At 45.6% G+C, this 19,296-nt stretch overlaps 1 protein-coding gene across 3 annotated transcripts in view; it reads right to left on the bottom strand.

Annotated features, from left to right (window-relative positions):
* Positions 1 to 7,087, bottom strand: part of IRF2 (interferon regulatory factor 2) — a 43,557-nt gene extending 36,470 nt beyond the window's left edge. For 2 of the 3 annotated variants that reach the window (XM_074866399.1, XM_074866400.1), the window contains exon 1: positions 6,816 to 7,086. The gene's annotated coding sequence lies outside the window, so the exon portion shown is untranslated. Of the gene's footprint in view, positions 1 to 6,815 lie in introns of all 3 variants that reach the window. The other variant, XM_074866402.1, reaches the window with a different exon arrangement.
* Between the last annotated feature and the right edge of the window lie 12,209 nt (positions 7,088 to 19,296).

Genomic DNA, 19,296 nt, shown 5'->3' with positions numbered 1-19,296 from the left:
ACTTCAGACTTTTTAAAACAAAACCTATGAGCAAATCCTTCCTTCTTTTGTGCTATATCAATGTTAAGCATGTAAGTCTTTAAAAAGTACTTAAAATAATTTTTCAGCAAAAGGGAAATGGTTAGCCAACATCCACGGTCACGTGCAGTTCAAACTAAGGGACAAATTTAAATACTCTTGCTTTTGCCACACCTTGACTCCATTCTTAACACCAGATATGCTGGGAGCTACAAACCAAGCCTGTAAAGGTTAGCTGAAAAACTATCAAACCATAACCTGCTCTATTCTTTAAGGGCCAAGAATACGGAAATTATTAATTCCAAGCTCATCTTGAAAGCTAGCAACCTATATAGCAACAATTGAATGTTAAAATAATTTGAAGTTAGAATTGAGTTCTGCACCTTGGGTGAAACAACATGCCACATGCAGGCAGATTTGCTCCTGGATGCCTGTGTCCAAGCTGCAACAAGATAAAACATCTGCCCTGTACTAAAGACTGCTGTACAATTGTTGCAATCTGCCCCCAAGCAAACAAAGCAGTCAGAAGATTTCCAATATAGACAAAGGCAGCCTTGCACTATATCACACATTAAGAAACCAAACCTTACTTCACTGCTTACCACTTCTTTCTTTTCTCGCTAGCTCATTCAAAAAACCAGTAATTTCTCATCAACTTCCAAGAAATTGAAAAGATATCCGGCACCAACTGGAAGAGCAAGTTTTAAAACTGTTTTACAGTCTGTCAACAAGAATTGTGTGCTATACAATATATTATCTATGCTATAGACAAAACATCTGATTTTATATTTTTATATACATGTAGGTATGCATGTGTGCACACACACACACATATATATATACATGCAGACATTAAACTCTTTAACTGTTAACATGCATTCCCTTCCAATAACTGTTAATAACTGTTAATTGCTGATTCCAGTTTTTCCTACTGGCTATTTTAATCTATTCTAATCTTAACACAAGAGTTCACACATAGTGAATACAAGGAAGAACCTTCATACAGTTCCAACAAAACTTCTGAAAAATACCAAGGGGAAATTATTTAATTACACTCAATGATTTTTTTCCATAATGTTATTCATACATGAGAAATATGCAACTTAATAAATCTGTTCCTCTCATTAACTGTACCCAGAATCTTTTTGGCTTGCTTATTTGTTGTTTTGCTTTTGCACTTCTGATCTCAAAGGACAAACCAGAAAATGTTTTACACTAATCAGAGTTTATAGCACCATAAACTATAATAAAACTTCCGTAAACACTACCTTATGATTTATGCCCTCAATATCACAATCATTGTAGGCCTTTGAAGAATCGAGTTTCAAAAGGGCAGTCTTTACAAACGAGTCACAGAGATAAGTAACACGTGATTAGTTTTACCTCTTTACCTACAAATGGACCATGACTTTCCATTTAAGACCGACAGAATATAAATTGAGGTTCTAATCCTGCAAACATCAGAGGAATTTTGGTGGGGTACCACTCTTATGCAATATTAAATGCATACAGGATGCACTTAACCTGACTGTAATTTATGTCACGTTAACAAATCCAGAGGTAACCAGCACAGATTAAAGAGGATCATCACAGAAACATTGTTTTGCTGGAAGTTTCATAAGATCTTATGCCACAAGATTCACATAACAAAGGGCATCTCTGTGTTAGCTGCAAATGGACCATAGCTTTTGCTTCTCAGTGGAGGTTTCTATTTGCAGTTTTCAGCAATAATTCTTGATCAGCATCTGCAGTAATTCTTTGTGGGCAGTCAGTGCCCAGAATTTGATATTGAACTGTTCTGACTGCTAAGTTGCACTGCAAGTTTCTCTCCAACAGACTGCCTGATCACTTGTGAACCCACGTAAACTCCTGACATACACACAGTGGCCATAAGCACCACAATTTATGTACTGCAGGACAAACACCTCCTGTTGTTTTGAAGCTGACTCTCAATTGTTTTATCTGGGTCACATTTATCTTATCCCTACTATTATTTATTCACTTTCTTAGTGACAGTAACAATATTAAAGAACATCCCCAAATCCTCTTCAGTCACTTCTTTTCCAAGCTACCTACACTTTCACAAATGCTCTTTCATACCCTTGATTGTCTTTGATGCCCTTCTCTGTAGCTCATCAACTTTCACTACAACCTTTTTGAGATGGGGGAACAAAAATTGTTAACACTGTTCAGGAGAAGGGAGCAACATGGATTTATAGTGGCATGATGGTGTTTTCTAGTTCTTGTTTTACTCCTTCCTAATAATTCCTAACCTGGCTTCTCCTTTGTTAGCTACTTCTGGGCACAGAGCTTATTTTTTTATAGGATTATCTGTGTTGTATGATCTTTTCCTGAGTAAAAAGTCAGTTCAAACTTCATCCTTGTGTATAGAAAATTAAGATTGCATTCCCTTCCATGTGCTTTACACTTACATTGGTCTGTACTAAATTTCATTTGCAAATTTACATCTGGACTTTCAATATGAGATCCTTCTGCAGTCTTTGCAGTTCAGTCTTCGGGATTTTCATGCTCCGAATGAGTTAATACAACCAGCAAACTTGTCACATCACCACCTATCACTTCCTCCATCCGCTGAACAGCACAGACCCTGGGCAGACTCTGGGGGGGGGACACAACTGACCATGACCATACAACCCGGAGCAATCTAATCCCACTTCGAAACTGGCCCTGCTTTAAGAAGGACTGTAGCAACCAGACCTCAACAACAGCTCAGCAATGCCTTTGGAGAACTCCAGAAGACTCGCAACGCACAACTCCTCCTCAACAAAAGTCAAGCCTGGTCTTTGTCAATGTATCACATTTATACCCATGCTCGCTAATCCCATTCACTAATCCCTAGCAAACAAACAAGCAAACAAAAATGACCACCCTGGAGTTCTCCAGTCTCCCCAGAAACTCTGAAAAACTCACAGCTCATTTGTCACTTTCTATTTATTTTTGGCACCAAGGCAGGTCTACGCAAGTTACACACAACAGGCAATGTATCAGCAATTTCATATTTTAAACTCCTTCAAAACTCTTCAACAAGTATCACCTCCTGCCATCTACTTCACCCTTCTCTAATGGTTCATTCTGATACCCTCTCTTACGGACAGTTCAATCTGGGAGAAATCCTCAAACATGCTCACTCCTTAAAAAAAGAAAAAGCCTCCTGTAAGGCAGTCTCCTTGAACTCTTCCTCAGTGAAGCAAGGCTCACAGAATTTGTTTCTCTTCTGCTATGACTTTATCTTCCTTGGGCACTCCTTTTACGCATGGATCACTTATCAGCAGGCTTCCTGCTTTTGATGCATTTCAAAGAGGATTTACTAATTGTTTTCATGCCTTTAGCAACTTGTTCCATGACTCTTTTTGGCCTACCTTATTGTGTTTAACACAGATTTTATGTTCTTTCCCACCTTTCCCATTTGGAGGCAAAGCTTTAGCTTTTGAAAGATGTCTTTTTACTTCTACTGAGCTCCTTTATTTTGCTTGCCACCCTGCTCAGCTTTTTTGGTATTTCTGAAAGATGCCATGCAATTGCTCTGAGCCTTTACTATAGTGTCTTTGAAGAATTACATGCCACCTGAAAGTATCTTACACTTTTGGCTGCCTCTCACCACTTTATTCATTTTTTTCCTTACTTTATGAAGATTTACTTTAGAAAATTAAACACTGCCACAACAACCCTTGGCTTTACTGCTTCTGAAGTCACACTTGGGTCTAAGTACATTATGATCACTGTCATGTCATAGCTGGTTGGCATTTTTAACCTAAAATTCTGAACGTAATTCTTGCTGGCCAGGACCTCGTTCACAGTTGCTACCCATAGAGCACCCTTACAAGCTACACCTAGGAAGAAGGGGGTTTTGGCATCTAAAAAGTTAGTATCTGGGCAAATTTCATGTTGGAGCATGACATAATCCATGTGGGGGCAACTGAGGCCTCCCATTATCATTGTATTTCCTACTTCTGTAGCTTCTCTATTCTCCCTTAATATATGACAGTTGTTGTCAACATCTTGGTTGGGCAGACAGTCATATAGCCCTCATCTCTACTCTTCCTATACAGACCTAGAACATCAATTCATGAGATCCTGTGTTACTTTCCAAAACAACTATTTCCTCTTTTGCAAAAAGTATCCCACTTCACGCACGTGCAACCCACTCTGTCCTCTCTATGCCATCTGTAGTCTGTTTCTACAGTATCTGAGCTTCCACAAAGTTTCTCATACTCCAAGTATTCTATCACGGTGATGTTTTAAGACCATGAGCATGATGCTCCTCTTCGAGAGGATGTGTCACAGCAAATTTTACATTCTTCACGTCAGTTTTTTCCCGCTGTTTGGTTTTTAAACTTATATTAATATGTACATAGTATATATAAATAAGTATGCTTTCATTTAAGGCATACATAGCCTGGCTGCAAATTTATTTACATACAGCCCATTCTTCTAATGTACACTCTTTCTATTCCAAAAATATTACCATTTCCTCTTGAATCTTAGCTCTATTTTTCTGCATCATTTTCTCAACTGTGCATTAAGACTCTGCCTCTTTCTAACTTCACCTGGTCCTACATATCAAAGACCTCCATGCCAGCATGTTACTCCTCGTACCTCTTAGCTACTCCTTTCCATGTAACGTGGCCTGTGATGAACAGCTCTTCTCAAGAGACTGACTTTACAACTTCTGAAATCTGTCACTTTTGTAGTCAGAAAGTAACGGATGGCACCACAAAGATACGTGTCAAATATAATGGCTGCCTGCTCTAACTACCTCTGCCAACCAGCTGGGACCCCCAGCCTCAGAGGGATAACACCGGGGTCAGCGGACTGCCACCTTGCTGTGCCTGTACCTAGCTGAAGAACTGCAGTCTGGCACACGACCACGATAAAGCAATACCGTGTCAAAGAAGTTGGCACTCTCAGACCTTCCACCACCATTTGCCAGTGAAGAGGAACCACTGCACACAAGGGGCACATGAAGCAATTCCACTGCGGGATGCTACTAACAGGGGCCAGAGAAGGACACTGATGTCTCCGAAGGGGCTGCTGGCATGGAAAGATTGCAATTCAGATGGAAACCATCCGCCTCACAGATCAGTTCTGCTACTTTTATGTCACTGTTTCCGTATTAGGGTGAATTTAAATGTTACTGCTCCACTCAACTCGCTTTTTATGGTACTAATGCAGACATTCTGTGAAGGTTATTATATGCAAAGTCATTAAGACTTAAATAAAATAACTAGAAACTTAAACATGCCGTATTTCATCTCCAGAAACTGAGGTTGTAGTTTACAACTGCTCCTACATTCAAGAGACTGCTGTCTTCAAGATCTTAGCATGGTAAGCTGGGCTATAAATTATAAACATACACTAACCAGGAGCAAAGTTCTGCACTCTGAAATTCCTTTATCTGAGCTCTGTATCTAAGTAAATAAGCCTCAAACACTCTGTTGTTAAGGTGCTCACACTAATCAAAATGGGAATTAAAGACCCAAATATCTCTGGGAATCTGGGCTAAGGGATCCAATTCTTCAAGCACTTGCAACTTTGACCCCAGACACTGCAAGAGGCTTGGAATTTGACCCTCTGTGCTACACACAAACCCCCTGTTCATAAATTTCCTCCGGGGGAAGACGTCCAGGGCTTGCCCCTCCACTTGCTGGCGTGGAGCAGGCCAGCGCTCTGCAAACCGCCACGCAATGAGGCGCGACGCGGCTGGGCTGCCTGTACCCACAAGAAAGAGGCTATTCCTGAAAAAAACAGAACGGAGAGCGCAGTTCAAGGCTGTTCAGTGTCCAGATGATGGACTGGCTAACGCTGGATTCATTAAGACCATATAGTAGAGGGAAAAAAAACCCCAGAGATGCTTGCTTCGTAGAGGTGTGTTTACTTTAAGATCTAGATACAGAGGCGGAAAGGCCTGCTGCACAGGAGCGAGGAAACACCACCGCCCATCAGCGGCCCTTCACAGGACTTCCTCCTTCCGCTGCTCCCACAGAACCCACCCGCGGCGGCCCGACTGCCCTTCAGGCCCCGCTCCATCTTGTCGCGCCTCCCTCCGCACCGCGCGGCTGCCGTTCCCTCACAGGGGCAGGACCCACCCCGGGCACCTCAGCCGCCATCGGGTGGGGGACGACTTAACCCGCGGAGAGGCGCGAAGGCCCCGCCCCGCCGCTTGTGTAACGGAGCGGCCACGGGGCGGGGGAGGGGCGGGCGCGGGGGGGCGGGGGCGGGGCCTCTTCGAGGCCCCGCCCCCCCCTCCGCGGCCGCCCCTCCCCCGCCCCGCGCGGCCCCGGGCACCCGCGGGGGCAGCGCCCCCCCCTTCACAGCGCGACCCCCGCCCGCAGCCCCTCCGGCCGCTCCCGCTCCCCCCTCTCTCCTTACCGGGGCTACCGGCAGCCTCCAGGCCCGCAACAAGTGCGGGGGGCCCCCCGGCCCGGCCCGCGCCGCGCCCTGGCCCTCCAGATCCAACGCCCCCGCCTTTGTCTGCCCGTCGGAGCTCCCCACCCGGGAGGCGGCGGGTACCCCCCTCCTCCGACCCGCGACCCGCTTCATCTCCGCCGCAACACGACGCTGTCTTCCCCCGCTCCCCCGACCCTCCGCCCCTTCCCAAATGCAACGGCGGAACCGGGTTCGGCCCCGGCCGCTGCAGCCCGACCTTTTGTTTTTAAACCGATGCGCATCGCCCCGGGAGCCCCGCCGCCCCGCACGCGAAAACAGCGGCAATGCGGAAAAAAAACCAATTGAAACAGAAAAAAATAAAAATTAAAAAAAATAGGGAAAAAAATTACCTTGCCGGCCCGTTTTCGCGGCCCTTATATAATTCCTCAAGGTTACCGCCGTTGCCAGGGGACGCGAAATGGAAATGAAAACAGGCGCTGAATAATCGCGGGAGCAAAACTAAAAGTTAACTGCCTCCGCTCGGGCGGAGAAAGGTCCAGATCGAAAGCAAAACAAGGAGAGGAAGCGGCGAGGCCGCCGGCGCTTGGAAATCCCCCCGCCTCTCCGCCGGGCCGGGCCGGCCGCGCAGGCGGCGGGGGCAGGGCTGCGGCGGCGGGCGCGGAAGCGCGTTGCGCCCGTCATCATCGCCGCGGCACGGCACGGCAGGGCAGGGCACGGCACGGCACGGCACGGCACGACACGGCACGGCGCTCCCCCCCGCCCCGACCCCGGCAGCCGGTTGTCCCGGTTAGCCCCTTCCTCCCCTCAGCCCCGCGCCCCGCTCATCCCGGGGAACCGGCCGATCGTTTCGGTGGTGGGTGGTTTTGGTGCTAAAGGTTCTCACGGGTGCTGCTATAGGACCACGGGCTCCCACAGCATCTTTAAATAGTTTTCATTCGAGGTCTGACCTGCACGTAGAAATCTGACATTTTATTCATAGCTTGCCTCGTGGCTGCAATCCCTCCCACGCCCAGTAAGTAAGGCGCGGCGTGGGGGAGAGGGTGTCAGCCCCACGCAGGGCTGCCCCGAGGGCGGGAGCCGCCAGCCCCGGGACAGCTCCGGGCAGCAAGGAGCCGGGGCGGGGCACTGCCCCGGGATGCACAAGCCCACGGCTCACAGCAGGCTCTCCCGGAGACCTTGGGGGAATCCCTGCAAGTCAGCTCCACCAGCACGGGCTGCATCACTCCCTGCGTCTCTTCCCCCCCCGCGCTGAGGTGGGAGTCGTGGTTTCGGTCTGGTACACAGCGTGCTGGGACTGTCATTGCCTTTCACAAAGGGCTATGTCACAGTCCTACAACGAGGACAAATTTCAGACCACGTCCTTTGAGCCCAGCAAGTCTCAAGCAGCTGGGTTACTTCAAGAGAGAGCTCTTGGATTTCAACAGACTTTGCAAACTGCCGTTGGTCATGGAGTCTATGTAGAGACCAAGGGTATTATTCTGCAAAATTTAGATAATCCCGATGCAAACTACAGCATATGAAATTGACTGAGGAGAGGTTGCAATACGTCATTGCTAGCCCTACCCATAGATGACGAAGGAAAGGCCCCAAGCACCGTGGGACTGGGGGGATATGAAATGTAGTCATTACAAAAGGTTGCTTATGGAGAGGGAGAGGTCTGCACATCTTTCACATGCACGCATGTCTATATGTATGCTTTATGTATGTACATACATACATTCAGGTAAGGAGGCGGTATAGCTACGTGTGCAGATACATGATGCACTGCCATCAGCGGTGGGAGGAATGTTGGGACATGAGGGGTTGTGCAGTGGGGAGCACAGGGGGAGGGTCAAGGAGCGGTTTGCTCCTCGGTGGATTGTAAATGGAGCGGGAGCTGTTCCCCAGGTCCTGGGTGCTGTGAGGACCCTCTGCTTGTGGCAGCCCTGGAGATGCAGAGGACACTGAGCTAGTGACAGGGTGGGGAGTCCACCCGCCTGTTTTGGAAAGTACTCTCCTTGCACTGAGGAGAGCATAATCACAGAATAATTTACGTTGGAAGGGACCCATAGATGTCAGGAACCCACGACCTCTCAAAAAACACTGAGGCCTAGCAGGTGGCTGTGGTCCATGTGTGCACTAGTGAATTAGGAAAGGGCAAGGGAGAGGTTTTGGAAGCAAGATGTAGGGTGCCAGGCAGGATGGTAAATTGCACATCTCCTCCAAAACTTCTCCAGGAACACTCACAGCAGGGTGGAGAGGTCTGCACTGATGGGGAGGGACACAGGTCTCCAGAGCAGCTGCGCAGGAGCAGCAAGGAAGGGTCATAGTCACATGGCAGATACTCCCAGATACTTCCAGAAGAGAAGAGAAGAGACCAGAGGGACTGATTTCCATGAGGCCACAGTGGAATGAGAATGAGGGACCTGAGATGCCTGGCTTTGAAATGGCATGTTGCCTGAACAGATGTGTGGGGAGAGGAGATAATCAGCAGGACACAGTGGTAACAGGACACAGCTTGTATAGGAGGGTCAGACTAGGCTGTGGCTGGAGGGAAAGGGGCTATACACTCTATGCCAAAAGAAGGAGTCAAATCAGCCAACTCCAGCTACTAAAGCTCAATTTTTATACACTTAAGGTCTAACTAGGAAAATGTATTAAGTTGGTATTAATAACTCTCTGACCAGGATGAAGGTGGTTACTATACCAGGTGTGATTAGAGATCAGTCAAGTGATGGAAAGTGAGAAATTTCTAACCAACTTGTTCCCACTCAGAAATAAGATCTTGCAGTCATAGTAACTCTATGGAAGGATCAGTTCGGTGCTTGGAAAATGTCACAAAGTTGGTGGGATGTGCCAGGACAGAGAGCAATGGAGAGCACAGGGAGAGCTGCAGCGTGTCTGCCTCCAGCGGCTCTCGCCCATGTGTTACAGAAGTGGCATAAATCCAGAGAAGAGCAACAAAGATAACTAAAAATACGGAGTGACCTCAATGTTAGAATGATTCAAGGATTCGAGTGACCAGGATTATTTAGGATGGAGAAGTGATAACCAACAGAAAACAGTCAGACGAGAGAGAATACACAATCATGAATAGAGAAGAGTAGGAGTTAATTATTTGCTTTCTTTTCTAATATAAGAACTAGAGAGCATCAAGTGAAACTAGCAGGTGGCAGATTTAAAGCAAGCAGAAGGAGGTGGATCTTCATGCAGCAGGTAATTAAACAGTGGGACATCTTGCTTTGAGGTGCCAGAAGTTCACAGAGGATCCAAAAAAGCACCCACACATATTCACAGAAGAAAAAAAAACCCACGAGGTACTATTAAATGCAAAGATACCCACTCTGCCTCAAGCAGCCCCCTAAGCCACGAATTTCTAGGGGCTAGAAGCTGTTTGGAGGATGCCCTTGTCCTAAGCCTTGAAAAAGGCCAGACAGGGAATGCCTGCAAATGGCTCAGGACAGGAGAGGTGCCCGGTGCTGCTCCAACACCTCCCTCCGAGCAAAGGGAAGAGTGGCTGGGGCTGACTTTTGCAATGCTCAGCAGCTGTTGTTGTTTCTAGTATGTGCTTTTAATTTGTTTACAGAATGAGCCAGCTGTGAAAAAGACTGTAGTTTATGTATCAGCAGATATTGTGGGGAAAAAATGCTTACCATCATATTAATAATTTAGTATTACACTCGGAGGACTGCTTATTCACAAAGTGGCAATGCTGTGAATGACATTAATTGGTTCTGGTCAAATAAAACACAGTTGGCTTCCTTGAGAAACACTAGCCAAACCATTGAGCAGAATCTGTAGCTCGCTCTTGCCATTTCTTCCCACCACCTTCAGCTGATCTCAGTAGGGCACATTCAAGGATCTCGATGGGGCACATTCAAGGCATTAACAAAAGCATTTCCCTCCTCTTCTAGCATCACAAGTTCACGGGATATACCAGAAGTTAAATCTTCTGTTGTGTTTCTTTTTTTGATGTTGAAAGGTAATGGGAATGGGCAGCTTTTGTTTTCTAAATTTAACTTTCAGCAGTGACTCATTCCCTCCAAAAAGAGACTTTTACCTCTCATGACTTTGCTGTTTCAGTAAGACCTGGCAGTTTTAAAATTGGAAAATTTAACCCAGAAGCATCAAATATCCACAGCTTTTTCTCTGCAAAATTGCCAAAGTTTGCAACGTACTCTTTTAATCACCTTCCTTAGGGATCCAACTACTGGAAACAGTTGTTTCCATTAGCATTCCACCTTTCCTTCCCAAAAGATCTGCTATTCTGGCCTAGCCTTCATTTCTGTGAGAAAAAACTTGAAATCAGGAATCCTTTAAGTTCCAGAGGGTAAATAAGCCATCCAGCTTATTTTTAAAGTTTGATAATATTTTTGAAAAGTTTAATAATATTTATGAAATTTTCTCTTTTTGTTGTTGTTGTGGAGCTTCATACTGTCTTTAAGTGGAGCTGACTATACCATCATTTTGGTTCTTAAAACCACTGTCACAGGCATTGTGACTTTTTATCTGTAGAACAGGAGTAGTTGAAATTTCTCATGGAGTTGGACCCCAAGCTTATGTACTCACCCACAACTGACCTGTTTATTTTTTTGGTACATTAAAGTAGGAAAGCTCTCCAGCAGAAACCATGTTGGTAATTTGTATTACAGGCCAGTGCTTATCAAGAAAACAAATCAGTTGCAAGAGTCCTATAATTCTTACTTTAATACTATTACCCATGTCTTCCTGAGTGCCGACACCCATTTTTAATCACGATGCACAGTGAACTTTATTTTCAATTTTAATTTGTCCTGTGAAGAACATTCTGATGCTGATGTAGCACTGATATTTTTAGCTACAACATAGTAATGGCACCTCTCTTATAAAAAAAAAAACCCAAACAAAACAAACCACAAGATTTCTGATTATAGTTAAGAATTTAAAGTATTTGCATATTACTGTAACACAAGTACTCACCCCAAATGTAATGGAAAAAATGTTGCCTAACACTTTAATAATTTGTAATTCATTCCTCCTCTCAAATGAGTTTTATTCGTTGGAGGGGGTTTTCTGTTTCATTTACTTTGTGTTTATACTGCTGTAAATAAAAGGACTGTCTGGTCTTCGGTGTTTCTGCAGTATTCTAGAAGTATTTATGTTCATGTTAATGTTCATAGAAACTAAAGCTTGTTGCTCCTTTGCTGCTTTTGCTGTGGCCCCAGCCTTGGCAAGGGGAGCGCGATGGGCAGAGGAGTGGCCATCAGGAAGCATCCACAAACTGTCATGGGCGGAGCCCTGGAGATCCAGCTGGATCTTTTCTTCCTTACCCAACATCTGGGGGGAAAAAACTAACTCACTTAAGTCCCAGCTAAATGCAAGGACATGAGCAATTACTCTCGAGTTCAGAGAAAGTCTTCACATGCCTGAAGTTACATGTGCACACAGGAGCGTGGATGGGTAGAGCCTCCCGGCTTGCCCTCTTTGCCTTCGTTTTGCCCAGGTTCCTTAACTCAACCTTTTTGAGGTCTTCCCTCCTTTTCTTTCCCGCTCTAACAGCTGCAGGGTGTCATGTAGTTTGGTCAGGCTGCTTGTGGGATGTGGACCCCTGCCTGTTCCTGGTGGGGCTCAGCCATGTCATCTCAGGGGACAGAAGCATGGCCTGAGGGCCTCCTGGCCAGCTGCAGCAGGGACCCATCCACAGCAGCAATGCTGTATGCCAGCAGCACAACCCAACACTATTCACAGCAGGAGGAGGGAATTTGCTTAACGCATTTCAGAGCAAATCCATCCAGGGGATAATTTCTTTGTCTTTGGTTGGGTTACGTCAGCAGAGAGACCTATCCTTGAGAGGCTTAACAGCATGTCTAAATTAGTGAGTACTTCTCAGCTCTCATATTCCAGCTGTGCTGATCTTCTGATTGCTAAGAATTTAGATGGTGGGAGTGTTGCTTTGTTTCTATTGGTAATAAAATTAAAGTAATAATTACAGAAAACTGTTCCAGGATGGAAAAATCTATTTGCTCAAAACAGATCTCTGAACAGTAACTTCTCTAGCTGGCAAAATAAAACTTTTCCATCACAACTCAAAGCCTCTTAACACTTTCAGTAAAGGCAAGTGTCCTCATTAAGGTGCTGCTTTATCCAGCCCTTAGTGAATTCAGTCAGAAAGAGACAAGAGATAAAATAATAAGCTACAACAGACATCTTTGCTACTAAGGAATTTTTATACCTTCCCAATCATATTGGTCTGGCTGCACCCAGGTGCTCCAGGAGGACAGGTAGGTGGGAGAGCCTGTCTTCTGAGCAAACAACATACATATGATAGAGAACACTGCCGAGGGCTAGAGTTCATTTTACTCATCCCTGCTTTTATTTGGCTGCAGTACTTGAGTCCATCGCTCTGCCAGCTGAGCTGCTGTACACAGTTCATTTTTTTTTACCAGGAGAAAAGAGAAGGAACAAGGAATTTGCTTAACACCAGCATTGTGAGACGGTTTTAGTTACTGACGTCTCTTGGCTCTCACAGCAAACTTTAGGGAGGAAAGCAGTCCTTTAAAAACACATACAGCAATCTTGACATTTCAGGGTTGGAGTGGAGCTTGGCAGATAAAACCTGGACAGGAGCCAGGCTGCTTCAGCAGAACCTACCTGAAAGCAATCCTGCTTAGCCCTGCTTTAATAGAGCGTTTCGCTGAAGTGGAAGCTTTTATGGCAATTTTCCCAGTGAAACTGAGGTAGAATAAAAAGATAAGTGATATATCGCCTATTGGCTTGACAAAGCAGAACAAATACTTTTTCTTCTGGATAATAATGAGATATTAAGAGCTTTGCTTCATATCATGTGTAAACACAGGCTTTGATTTATTAATTCAGAATTTATTTATTGTTAAAATCAGGTCAATTCTCTTTGTTGAGGGAGAAGGGACTTTTCTCTTTTCACTTTCTGTTTGTAGTGGATTTTCACATATAGAGAAGTCTTTCCAGGGACACTCATCACAGAAATGCTCACCAGGAACATTCACCCATCAATCACCATCTGAAGCAGACAATGCTCTTCTGCAACTCCTGCCAAGGTCCCATGGCTTTGACAGGGAGAAAGGTCCCACCCCATGCTAGGGCCATTTTTCTCCCCTCCTGAGCAGAAGGATGGGAAGACAGAGGGAGCTGACCCATCTGTGGGACCTTCCCCAGGCCACCCTGGGCATCACCTGGCACATGTGCCTGCATGGATGAATCAACATCCCACCTCCCATCCCTGCCTCCTGTGGTCCAAGCCAGTGCACCCCTGTGCTGGGCAACAGGGGTCGGCAGGGACTGTTGCCCAGCTCAGGAGGAGAGGCAGTTGCTGGGATGTGGCCACCTCATCAACCCCCTCGAGGATGGCAGAGGCAGAGAGGTGCCAATAAGGGAGGTCCTGCTCAGAAGGTCTCCTGCTGGCAAAACAGGCAGTGCTCTGTGTGCCCCACAGCTTGTCTGACCCTCTAGCAGCCTCTAACGCTACATGTCTGGGGGGCTACTTAAACATAGTTCGAGCCTTTCCTCTTTGGTGCACTCCCCAGCCCAGGCTGTGTTGGCCTGGGTAAGCCCAATGTGACTCAAAAAAAAAAAAAAAAAAAAAAAAGAGCCAATTATAAACATTTGATTTAAGACTCTTCTACCTTAAGTTAAAATGGTCACTGCAAGTTACAAAACTATTTCCAAGTCAGCACCCTCTTTAGCTTAAAGCTTTGGCTCTTTTTCCTTTCCTAATCAGTGTTTAATTATTAACAGTAATAATTTTTGATAAGAAGTAATTTTTGGATAATGAGTCCCATCTGTTGACTTCCTGCATGTATTTGGCCTGGCAACACTGATCTCCAGAGAGCTTCTCCATAGCCTCTGCCCACCTAACTGACTGTCCTTCCAAAGCAAGAGCAGATACAGCTTCTGGATGCACTGAACTAGCTGAAGCTGCACTCCTCTGTTGCACCTTTGCTGCTAGCCCGTCAAGTCCAGCAAGTTCATTTTCTGAAAGGCAGCAGCTGGCCCTGCTGAGCTGTTTCTGGAGCACAGCTCACCCATGACTCATCTCTCCTGCAGCCCATCTCGCTGCACTTCTCTTTTGACAAGTCATTTCTGTCGCTCTGACCGTTGCCCCACTCTCAGGTTTGCTAAGCCCACATAACTGAGGAGAGACTCAAGAGGCAGGCGGATAATCAGTATCAGAGGCTGAACAAGAAACCTTTCATGGCATAATAAAAGCCAACATCAATTTTAAGTCATCTGTTCCCAGAATTTGCCATTGTTATTGGGGTATTGATGGGGCTACCGGGGTATTGATGGGGAAACCACCTTGGGGAAAGCTGCTGAAATGCGGCTGAAAAGGTGCTGAGTTGGTATTTGAGTGCAAGGGATCTCAAAACCCTGGGCAGGGTTGCTTTATCACTTTAAAAGAAAGAGGTTGTGGGAGGTGGGGGAAGGAGGAAAACTGTTGGCTATTAATAGAGGATATGAGTAGGAGCTTTATTTTGAATGGCTTCTTTAATTAGTGACATGCAATACAGAAGCAAGGCTTGCGATACACTCTACCTGCTGACTTCCCAAGTGCAGATCAGAGAGAGGCAGACAGATAAAAAAACATTGCTATGCAGGGGAGTTTTAAATAGGTTGAGCTAAAATGCTCAAATTAAAAAATAACCATGAGATCAATCAACCTTGATCTTCAGAGAGACGGCCTCTGAATGTAGGCTGATGGAGTCAGTGCCAGCTCAGACTCAGGAAATTTTAAGTTGCCTTGCCTGCCCACCATGAGGTTTCCCCATTACTCTTAGTTCTCTCAGACTTTGTCTTTTATGTCCCTGTGGACGATAAGCTCCCAGAGATGACAGCTGTCTCGTCTTTGTCGGTTTTGCAGTGCCTGGTACAAATGTGTCTTGCTTTCTCAGGAACCCTGCTCTTGTATGGTGCTACAAGAAATAATTTTGCTCTGTACAGTGGTTCTCCAGCAGCACAATTTATTTGCTCTTGTGTTTTCAGTATCTCAAAGAAATAAACAACAACAACCACCAGAAGCAGCTATTTAGGTGATTTAAAGCTAGGAGAAGGCTTGCTTCCTTAGCTCTGTAGGTCATGACATGACACCTGGACCCGTGAACCCAAATGGACTTCAGCGGTACATTAAATTAGTGGGACTATTTTGAAAAACAAAACTCACATGCCTGTGGTTACTAGTTGCCTATTTGCACCTTGCTTTAAATAATTACATGTAGTGTAGCAAATCCTTCTTCTAATGAAAGAAGAAAGGAGTACTCCACAGGCATGCATGTTAGGGCACTGATAAGCAGCAACCAGCCCTGCAGGAAAGTTCTACTATGCAGATATGAAAAGCAGAGGTGAGGGCAGACAGCTGCCAGGCCCAGGCAGAGCTCCTCCTCTCTCAGCAAAGTAGTTCTATGGCAATGCTGACTCACCTGCTCCCTGTATAATAGAGGTGGAGGAAAAGCAATTATGTATAATTTCACTGCATTTCTTTTCCTCCCGCACCAAAGCAATTATGTATAATTTCAGTGCATTTCTTTTCCTCCCGCACCACCATTTCACTTGTAGAGTGGATCTGGCTGAAGAGTCAAGAGTTCTCTGTGTGGGAAAGCTTCATAAAATTATACCTTGGGCTAGATATGTAAAATCCTGATAAGCAGGTGTTAATAGTTCCCAGTCAGCTTCAAAGAAAGGGTAGCGTTTCATTGCTTGACAAGCCAACACTTAATGCACATAAACCAGTTGTAAATAGTTTGTGGAACAGTTGCAGAGAACATTTACACAAAAGCTGTTAGCAGATCTGCTGGTGCTGTTTGCACAGGCTTCCCCTCTTTTTTCTGACTGTGTATTTCAAGTTTTCATCATATTATCTCCCCTCTCTTCCCAGCCTAGGGAATCTTGTTCAAGAACATTTCAGCTCATCTGCAAGTACTTGCTTGTCTGCAGGTGCTGGTCCATGGCCGGTTGTCCAAAGCCATGCAATCTTTAGCACCCAGCTCTCTCAGCAGGAACATCTCTCGTTCCTCCAAGTGAGAAATCGCAGCCTGCCCAGTTGAACGGCTTCTCCCCATTGGCCAAAGCCAAATGCCGCTGCATTAAATAGTTTCATGTGCAAAAGGGAACAGACATGGAAGGTAGCTCTGAGAAGAGCTTCATTATTTGGCCTATCGTCCCCTCATGTCAAGTACTTCACTGTTGCTCTTCTGTCCCTTGACCTGACAGCACAGCTAAACTGTATCAACCAAAAAAGAAGATGAAGAGACACTATGGTTTTTTCTCCTTAAGTCACAGGCTCTGGGTTGTGGTAGTCCTGATGAGCTGAGGACATGAGAAAGGCAAAAGAAGACAGGTTGCTCAAAGTGCCCCTTTCTCCCTCTTTATTAATGGTTCTGGTGAAAGACATGACCTCTGTCTACAAGCCCAGTGCTGCAGGTTTGCTCCTCATTTCTTCATCTCCCACTTCCCACCAGAACTCAGATGCTGTTGTTTGCATGCAAAGCTGCTGGTTATTTTGCTAACTTGAAGGAAATGCCTAAGGGACAAAAGCCATGGGGCTTGGAGGGCTTGTTGAGTGTCCATCATCACAGGGCTCCTTCTGTCCACAGGTCATCTCTGTTACTCCATGTTTATGGTAAACTGGGAATGGCAGAGGCGCAGCCCTCAGCCTACCTGGCCCAACACAGCTTTTTTGATTTTGGTGGGCCAAAGCCAGATAAGCCCGGCTGGAATACAGCAAGGCCTGATGCGCTGCCAGGTACCACAGCAGTAAGCGCGAGCATGCAGGTAAGATCTCCCCTCGCTGCTCAGCACAATGGTGGTGAGGCTGGCAGGGCTGCCTGCACCTTAAAACAACATTGAAAATCCTGGGCTAAATTCTCCTTGATGTTTTTTTTTTTTTCCTCCCTCAGGATCTCACTGTAATCTCCTTAGATTTGAGTTTCAGTTTTCCCATTTCCCAACCAAAATCCCCACAGGACCTCAGTGAGTTGAGTTGCATGAGTTTTGCTGTGGCAGTGCTACTGACTCTCGTATATGCTCCAAGACAGGGAGTAAAAGCAGCCTGGAAATGGGCGGCACCTGCAGTGCTGTTGAGTTACCTCTGTAATCAGTGTTTGGAGTGTTTTGCAACATTTTGCAAGATGGCAAAATAAACCATCCTCTGTTTTAGAAAGGAGGTAAATGGTGAACACCACTGCAGATACCTTATCTCTTGCAGTTATGGAGAGATCAGGACACAGTCAAAACAAGAAGCCTGAGGCAGAGGAAGCTTGCTTCTGTATTTTTATACTTTTTCAACTCATATTTTTGTGTTCCAGAGGTTTGTGACATTTTGCTCCAATTATTTGCAGGGTCCTTGCACAGAAATGCCTCATCGCTCAGTGCCAACATCTGCAGTACGTCCACGCTGGAACCTCGTTTCCCAGCTTAAGCTTCATACTACCATAGTTTTATTCCCCTACTATCACAGTTTGGCTGTAGGCCTGATTATAAGTAATGTGGCTTTCAGCTCAAACCCAGAGTAAAGCCAATGAGTGAATTGGCTCCCCATGAAGATCCCCAGTGCTTCCTAATTGTAACCTAAATGCTAGATAGCAAAGGAAGGGTGGCTAGTTTAGTGGGGTTATTACCAGACCTGTGAAATGTAGGTTTGGTTTTCTTTTTAAGTCACTTCTGGCATTAAAATTAATGAATCCTAGAAGGTCATGCTCTCTTTGCACTGCTTTCACTCTGCTCCGCTGCACAAAGGTTTCAACATCGCAATAATCTCTGGGGTGCTGGAGACCCCCATGATAATCAGTGCAAGAACAAATCACCCATGGCAGCTGTTACTGTCACCCTCTCCCCTGTGAAGAAACATGTGCACAGGAGTCATGTGTTCTGACAAAGGTTTGTATTTTATTTTTAAGACAGCTTTCCCAAAGCAAAAAGGCCAAACCTGTGACCACGTTTTGTCAATGCCTCTTTTCCCTGGCCCTCATCATCCCAAATGGCTTCCGCCAGACTTGAGCAGCACATGGAGGAGAGGTGCAGAGGAGCTTGCGGTGCTGCAGGGCAAGCCCCGCCACGGCCATGGGCACCAGCCAAGGCAGGCAGGACTGTGAAAAGCACCCAAAAAGCCCCGAGGAGAGCTCACCCCTTCATATGCGTGGCATGAAAGGAACATAAACAGGAAGCATAAACCCACAGGAAATTCGATGACGGAAGTTTCACTGTTCATAGAAGCATTATTTTTACTAGCTCTACCACTATGTCTTATGTCAGTAAAGAGCATTCATTTTCTCACTCTGGTCAGACCTTTAGGTAATGGATTGCTTTACATTCTGCCTCCTGCAATGTTACCAACCTAGTAACACCGAACCCTAAAAATTCACAGCAGGGGATGTTGAAATCCAGCCATAGGGACACAGCTCCAGCCAGAATTTGGGAAGACAGGCTCAATGGGAATATTGTATTGATTTAAATGGGTTTGTAGAGCTTGGCATCTGTGAAAGTTGCTGCTGTCACGTTGTGCATGCACCCAGGTGTCAGTAATAAGACATCCTTCAGTTGCTCTATGCATTTCAATCACCAGGACAAGGTGGTAACTACTTCTTTGTTTTGAAGTAAGGGAGAGAAAATAATGTGTTTTGTAGCATCTCCCAGAGCACTCCTTTTAATCCTTCACAACATTTTTCTTACTGCTTCTCTCAGCAAAATTCTCCCACCTATGAATTACGCAGATGAGCAGTTTTTCTCCCAAATCCTCCAGCTTTCAGCAGTGAACGAGGGATGCTCTATACTTATCTCCTCCTCTTGTCCTGACACACCTCTCCTCAGGGATTTCTTCATCCACAGACACAAACCCCACTCCATCCCCTGTGCTGCTGACTGACAGGTCCACCCTGTGCTCCA

This window comes from Strix uralensis, chromosome 4 (genome assembly GCF_047716275.1).
Source record: "Strix uralensis isolate ZFMK-TIS-50842 chromosome 4, bStrUra1, whole genome shotgun sequence".
NCBI classification, from domain to species: domain Eukaryota; kingdom Metazoa; phylum Chordata; class Aves; order Strigiformes; family Strigidae; genus Strix; species Strix uralensis.
This window is presented reverse-complemented; position numbering and strand designations above follow the sequence as displayed.